This window comes from Carlito syrichta, unplaced genomic scaffold, assembly GCF_000164805.1.
Source record: "Carlito syrichta isolate Samal-C Ts95f unplaced genomic scaffold, Tarsius_syrichta-2.0.1 Scaffold301856, whole genome shotgun sequence".
NCBI classification, from domain to species: Eukaryota; Metazoa; Chordata; class Mammalia; order Primates; family Tarsiidae; genus Carlito; species Carlito syrichta.
Genome location: NW_007245952.1, coordinates 559,988 through 567,665, shown reverse-complemented (window position 1 = coordinate 567,665; position 7,678 = coordinate 559,988).

Genomic DNA, 7,678 nt, shown 5'->3' with positions numbered 1-7,678 from the left:
AGGTGAGTGGATTGCCTGAGACCGCGGGTTGGAGACCCGCCTGGGCAACTTGGCGAGACCTCATCTCTACAATAAAATCAATAAAAATCAGCCGGGCGTGGTAGCGCGCGCCTGTAGTTCCAGCTACTTGGAAGGCTGAGGCGGAAGGATCGCCGGAGCCCAGCAGGTCGAGGCTGCGGTGGCTGGGAGCGGCCACTGCACTCCAGTCTGGGCAACAGAGTGAGACTCCAACTCAAATAAATAAATAAATAAATAAATAAAGCAAGCAAGCATATGAGTCCAGGCACCGTGGCTTATGCTTGGAATCCCAACACTTTGGGTGGCTGAGATGGGAGGATTACTCAAGCCCAGGAGCCTGAGACCATCCTGGGCAACATAGTGAAACCTCATCTCTACAAAAAAATTTTAAAAATTAGCCAGGTGTGGTGGCATGCACCTGTAGTCCCAGCTACTTGGGAGGCTGAGGCAGAAGGATTGCCTGCACCCAGGAGGTCAAGACTGTGGTGAGCTGTGATTTTGCCACTGCACTCCATCCTGGGCGACAGAGTGAGACCACGACTCAAAAAAATGAAAAAAGCATAACAGCTCTCAGTTGTGTAAGTGGCTCCTTTATTAAATATTTTAAAAATCACCTTGAATTCCCACAAAGAGGTTTTTTGGGTTTTTTTTACCATATTTGTGGGGATGTAAGATCCAGTTCCCCCAAAATATATGAAAATTACCACTACAACTGCCACTCACCTAATGTGCTCATATTACAGATGGAAGACCAAGCACCACCTAGCCTGGGTGACAGAGTGTGACTCCAGGTCAAAAAAAGAAAAGGACTTTTATTTATTATTTTTTCCTTTGAGGACTCTACCAGAAAAAAAAAAAACACACATTTATTGTTGAATGATAAGACACCATGAAAACCTTTCTCAAAAGATGGGAATCCATAATTCTGTAGCAAAAAAAAAAAAAAATCCACAGTTTGCTCGGAAAATATGCAGGACTACGGTGGCCCTGAATCAACTAATCTCTGTCTGTCCCTCTGCCACCACCATCGTCTAAGCGCAGAATGACTCCTCACAAGTCCTGCAGTAGTCTCCTCACTCATTTCCACGTTTCTAGCTTCTCCTTCACTTTGAATGTCTTGTTCATCTCCCCTGCTCAAAAACTATCAATGGCTCCCTGTTTCTAACTGAATCAGGTCCAGGTATTCAGGGCCATCTAACCATGGGCTCCCGTTTCTGACTTTCAGGCCCCGCTCTCCTCCTATGGAGGAAACTGCTGCTCACTCAAGAGGATTCTCCTGTCTCAGTATCCCAAGTAGCTGGGACTACAGGTGTGTGCCACCACACCTAGCTAATTTTTGTATCATTTGTAGAGACAAGGTCTCGCTTTGTTGCCCAGACTGGTCTCGAACTCTTGGCATCTCCTCCCTAACACTGCTCCAGGCCAGTCCTGGCACCAGGACCCTGGAGAACCTGACCCAGATTCTGACAGTTGAAATACCCATTCCTCTCTGAAAATCCAGTAACCCCAGAGGAAGTGCACGCGTGCTCTCTTCTCTTCTTCTTTATTTCTCTCTCTCTTTCCTTTTTTCTCTCCCTCTCCCTCTCTTTCCCTCTCTCTCTCTCTCTCTGTCTCTTACTCTCTCCTCTCTTCTCTTCTCCTCTTCTCTTTCTCTGTCTTTGTCTCTCTCTCTCTCTCTCTCATCCTTTCCCCTTTAGATATTCATATTGATATAGGCACCATAGCTGATAACTCCCTCCTGGATGGAAAACAATAACATTAACATTATTACCATGGTCATTCTAACCTTTACTGTCAGCTACATGCCAGGCACTATGCTGACATCATCTCATACGTCCATCATCCCATCCAATTATGCTAACCTGTGAGATGGAATTGCAGTGAAATTACAGTTTCTGTGGGGGTTAAACTGTAGACGCAGGAATGTGGCCAATACTGGGTGGGAAAAGAATTGCCATTGAAAAACCCTTAAGTTGCACATAATTTTGTGTTCATAAATCCACACAACAGTATGCAGTTATGGACAATATATAATAAAGTGTCTCTAAGTGGAGTATAATCTTACAGCCCTCGGTCTTATTGCTATTTTTATTTGTTTGTTTGTCTTTGATACAGGGTTTTACTCTCTTGTACAGGCTGAAGTGCAATCCCAGCTCACTGAAGCCTTGGACGCAAAGGATTCTCCTGTATCAGTATCCCAAGTAGCTGGGACTACAGGTGTGTGCCACCACACCCAGCTGATTTTTGTATCATTTGTAGAGACAAGGTCTCGCTTTGTTGCCCAGACTGGCCTCGAGCAATTTTCCTGCCTCGGCATCTCAAAGTGCCGGGATTACAGGTGCAAGCCACTACACCCAGCCATGGCCCTGTGCCTTTAAACACTAGGGCACACTCAAAGGTCACGTGATGAGGAACCGTGGGAACTGAACCCCACTGGAAAACAGCAGATTTGGGTCTCCACCATCTCCACCAAGCCAAATGTCCACGAAGGAGAATCCACAGAAGAGCAGGTGCTATTTCAACTGCTACTGAAATAACATGCGAGTCCACAGCGTAGGTTCCACTTATCGATTACGGGCAAATCTGGGACTCAGCAGTGTTGAGGAAAATGGCGCTCACGGCCCTGAAGGCCCAGAGCTGTGCCTGGTCCGTCTCACTCCAAAGCTTCTGCCGTTCACCCACCTGCTGAAGGTGTGGCCTCTTTTAGGTAGGCTGGATCGGCGCTTGCCGCATGCTGCCACGAATTGTGGTTTATCCCCAACTTTCCTCCATGACAGTGAACTCATGGCGCAGACGGGCCCAGGCGACTCTGTCTCCATCCTTGGCCCACCACAGCACTCAGACTGCTGTTTCATCATACATTGTGTTTTTAAAAAAAAAAATTAGAGACGAAGTCTAACAATGTTGCTTAGGTTGGTCTCAAACTCCTGTACTCAAAGAATCCTCTCACCCCAGCCTCCCCAAGTGCTGAGATTACAGTCATGAGCCACCATGCCCAGACATCCACCGTACTTTTATCCTTTTCAAAAATAAAACAAAACAAAAATGGACTCTCTTCTGCCCACCACATTTCAATTACAGGAGGCTAAAAACTAAGTATGCTAGACTCATTTTCTAGAAGAAGACACTGCGGTCCCATAACTCAGTTGATAGACCTAGGAGAAAAACTCGGACTAAATATTTCCAGAGAGTGTAAAAGTAAATTCTCAAGTATTTAGCACCACGCACACCAAATGAGATTTTTCTTAACACAAAACAGAAATCTAGGGAGGGAGAGAGACCCAGTGGTTTTGGCAGGGCTGAGAATACTGCCTCACGCTTCTCAGGGATTCACATTGGTGGATGGGTGGGAAACAGGCCTGTATTACACAGCACTTGGGTCAGTAGCAGAACCAGGCCAGAGCCTGGACCCTGGCAGGGCTGAGGCCTGTCAATTTTATGACCTCCAAATGGGAGAGGGGAGCATCGGAGGAAACTGGAGATACCATCTGTTGCTTGATGTCCCTAGGGTGCTCCTATCAGGATGTCTGTCCCCACAACAGCCAGCAGCGAAACCCATGATGGGAAAGTCTGCCAAATACAACTGTGGTTTTTTGGTAGTTGAAGGCAACATTTCCCAACATGGTACGTGAAAGGACAGACCGAGAGTGGGAAGCCATTTTTCATCTTGTTCTTAAACCCTGACACAATGAGAAAGTAGAAGCTATGTTTTGGAGAAATGCATGCTTTAGATAAAGATTAACTTTGCCAGCCGGGCTCAGTGGCTCAGCCTGTAATCCCGCGCCTTTGGGAGGCTGAGGTGAGTGGATTGCCTGAGCCCGCGGGTTCGAGACCCGCCTGGGCAGCGAGACCTCATCTCTACAATAAATCAAAAAATCAGCCGGGCGTGGTAGCACATGCCTGTAATTCCGGCTACTTGGAAGGCTGAGGCGGAAGGATCGCCGGAGCCCAGCAGGTCGAGGCTGCAGTGGCTGGAAGCGGCCACTGCACTCCAGTTTGGGCGACCGAGTGAGACTCCAACTCAAAAAAAAAAAAAAAAGATTAACTTTGCCAACTTCATCTTTTCAGAAACCTGATGCCAGAGGATAGTGGCCATCAAGTTTGCCTAGAGTAAAGGGAATTTACAAGGCCTAAGACATCATGCATTGGGCAAGGATTGTAGAAGTCATGACACTTGCAATTACAAAACTTATGACCGCTCAGAGGGGGAGCAGGTGAGGATTCAATCTTCCAGGAGATTGGGCCCTATCTACAGGGAAGTCAAAGGATCCCCCGAAGCTACCCACTGGGAATGCCTAGGAGATAAGGGGAGGTGCACCTTCCATTAGCTCTAAGGAATGTCGTTCAGGAAGGTGCAGAATTAGAATCCTTGTCACGCCCTTCTCTAGGGGCTATGATAATATGGACAGATATTAATGGGTCTCTGTGTCACAGGATCTCTAAGACATCCACAGATGGTCAATTAGGAAGTCACGGCAGTCATGTCTACCTGATCGCAACATCTCCAAGGAAAAGGATTTAAGCTGGGGCTCGAGGGGACTATGGGGCTGCACTCATTTAGAGTATAGGCCCGCCAGGGCCACACTCAACTAGAGTGTAGGCCTGCTCCTTGTTTGTGGGGAGTGAACTTTTCTTCAATAAATCTTTTCTTCCCTCACCTCTTTGGGTGTTGCAATTCTTTGTATGACTCGGAACTCTGGGTTGCCAGCACATACCTCTAGCCTGCCACTCTGGCAGTGCTGAGGCTCCCTTCGCCTCTCCATCCATCCATCCATCCACCCTCACCCTATCCTTGCCCTAACATTGTGTTTTGGGGGTTTTGGTCGGTTTTGGTGTGTTTGGTGATGTTTAAAATTTAATAATCACACACTGAGCTTTATTTTCTATTTCTTATTTTTTTAGAGATGAGATCTCGCTCTGTCTCCCAGGTTGGAGGGCAAAGTGGGGTGGTCACAGCTCTGGCACGATGAGAATTTCGAACTCCTGGGTTCAAGAGATCCTCCCATCCCAACCTCCTGAGTAGTTGGGACAACATGTATGTGCCGCCACACCTAGCTATTTTTTAAAAATGTTTTTTTGTAGAGATGGGATTTCACTATGTTGCCCAGGCTGGTCTTGAACTTCTGGCCTCAAGCAAACCTCTTGGCTCAGCATCTCAAGTAGCTGGGACTACAGGTGTGGGTCCCACACCTAAGTTTGTTATTGCCTTCTATTTACAGCACATAAGACTAGCATTTCCTTTACGGTAGTGATAGAAAGGATCCTTGGAAATGTAGTCATCGAAGTAACCAAGAGAACACTTAAAGAAAATTTTTCTGAAATAGCAATACTGTGGTTCTCGGACGTGGCAAAAATTGTGATGGGGATATGAGAGGGTGGGACTTGGGAAACACTGGCGTGTGAAATGACCACACATCTCTCGGAGAGCTGTGACCAGCATTCCCAGGGAAGCCCCAGGGAAGGTCAGAGGTCAGACTGTATTTGTTTAATGCATCTTCCATTCAGATTCTTACGGGATGCCCCGATGTTCTTAAAATACCCGCTGGAGTCTCCTCTCCAAGAACCCACTCTTTTTTTTTCTTCTTGAGTCAGAGTCTTACTCTGTTACCTGGGCGGGAGTGCAGTGGCATGCTCACGGCCACCGCAGCCTCGACCTGCTGGGTTCAGGTGATCCTTCCACCTCAGCTTTCCAAGTAGCTGGAACCACAGGCATGCACCACAACGCCCAGCTAATTTTTTGATTTATTGTAGAGATGAGGTCTCGCTATGTTGCCCAGGCTGGTCTCGATCCCCTGAGCTCAGGCAATCCCCTCCCCTCTGCCTCCCAAAGTGCTGGGATTACAGCATGAGCCACTGCGCCCAGCCCTCAAGAGCACACTCATGTCTGGTTCCCTCAATGGTTCAGAGCAGGAATCTTCACACAAACCCTGCAAGAATGCCAGATGACCCACTGGGAAACAAGGGTATTTAGTTATATCTCTACGATCTAAATGATAGGAAACGATATGTGACTTGTGATTAACATGCAGTCTGACAATAGGACAGGCATCTATTTCATAAGTATATACATTGGAGGTGATACCTTAAAAACTATTTTATGGGCAGGATGTTCAGTCAGAAAGGTCTGGTTACATACGGCCAAGCACGGTGGCTCACACCTGTAATCACAGCACTTTGGGAGGCCAAGGCAGGACAATTGCTTGAGGTCAGAAGTTCAAGACCAGGCCGAGCAACATAGCAAGACCTCATCTCTACAAAAAATCAAAAAAGTAGCTAGGCATGGTGGCGTATACATGTGGTCCCAACTACATGGGAGGCTGAAGCGAGAGGATCACTTGAGCACAGGAGGCTGAGGCTGTAGTGAATGGTGATTGTGCCACTGCACTCGGCCTGGGCAACAAAGTGAGACCTTGACTGAAAAAAAAAAAAAAAGGTCTGGTTACTATCAGGTGTGTGTGCAGAAGGCGTGGCTGAGCCTCAGGACATATACTACTATGTTTGAGGCTATTCATTCTGGGCACACGGGCTTTCTCTGACCCTGACTATACCTGAGGGAAGGCCAAGTGAGAGAGGCAGAGGATGCCCAGTAATTCACTCTTCTGCATAAGATGTGTGACCAGGGGTTCACCTCTCACAGGCTCACAGGCTGTTTTTCCTTTTTTTGGTTGGTGTCTTACTCTGTCACCCAGGCTGGAGTGCAGTGGCATGCTCACAGCCACCACTGCCTCGACCTACTGAGCTCAGGTGATCCTTCTGTTCCAGTCTTCCAAGCAACTGGAATTACAGACACGCGCCACCACGCCTGGCTAATTTTTTATTTACTTATTGTAGAGATGAGGTCTTGCTAAGTTGCCCAGGCTGGTCTTGAACCCGTGGACACAGGCAATCCTCTCACCTCGGCTTCCCGAAGTGATGGGATTATAAGCATGAGCCATTGCACCTGGCCTGACAGGCTGTTTTTCACAGTCACTTGGAGAGTCTCAAAACCCAGTCATCATGATGCAGTTCCACGGTATTTGTTCATGTGTGTGTGTGTGTGTGTATGTGGCGATTGTGAATGTGAATGCGTTTTTTATTTGGTTCTCAGCCTGCTCATTGCTGGTATATAGAAATGCAACTGATTTTTGAGCATTGATTTTGTATTCCAAGACTTTACTGAAGTTGTATATCAGTGCTATGAGTTCCTTGGTGGAGTCTTTTGGGTTTTCTAGGTATAGAATCATATCATCTGTGAAGAGTGATTATTTAACACCCTCTTTTCCTGTTTGGAGACCTCTAATTTTTTTCTCCTGCCTGATTGCCCTGGCTAGGACTTCCAGGAATGGGAGAGATTTGATCCAGTTCCAAATTTAAAAAAGGAAAGAAGATCACAATTTATTTTTCTGTAAAAATAGTTGACGGTAGTTTGTTTTCTTGAATGAGACACACTTGATACTCAGTGTGGAGGCCATAGTTATTTGCAATGACAGTGTACAGATTATAATGCAGTTACAATGCCAGTAATCAAAGAAAGCAAAAATTGAGTGAGAATACTTCACTTCGAAGCATGTGGCACTTCAAGAATGTCAATACAGTGAGAAATAGAGGCTTTTGCAAAGACTTTGAAAGAGCCTTCTAGTCTCTCTCTCTCTCTCTCTCTCTCTCTCTCTCTCTCTCTCTC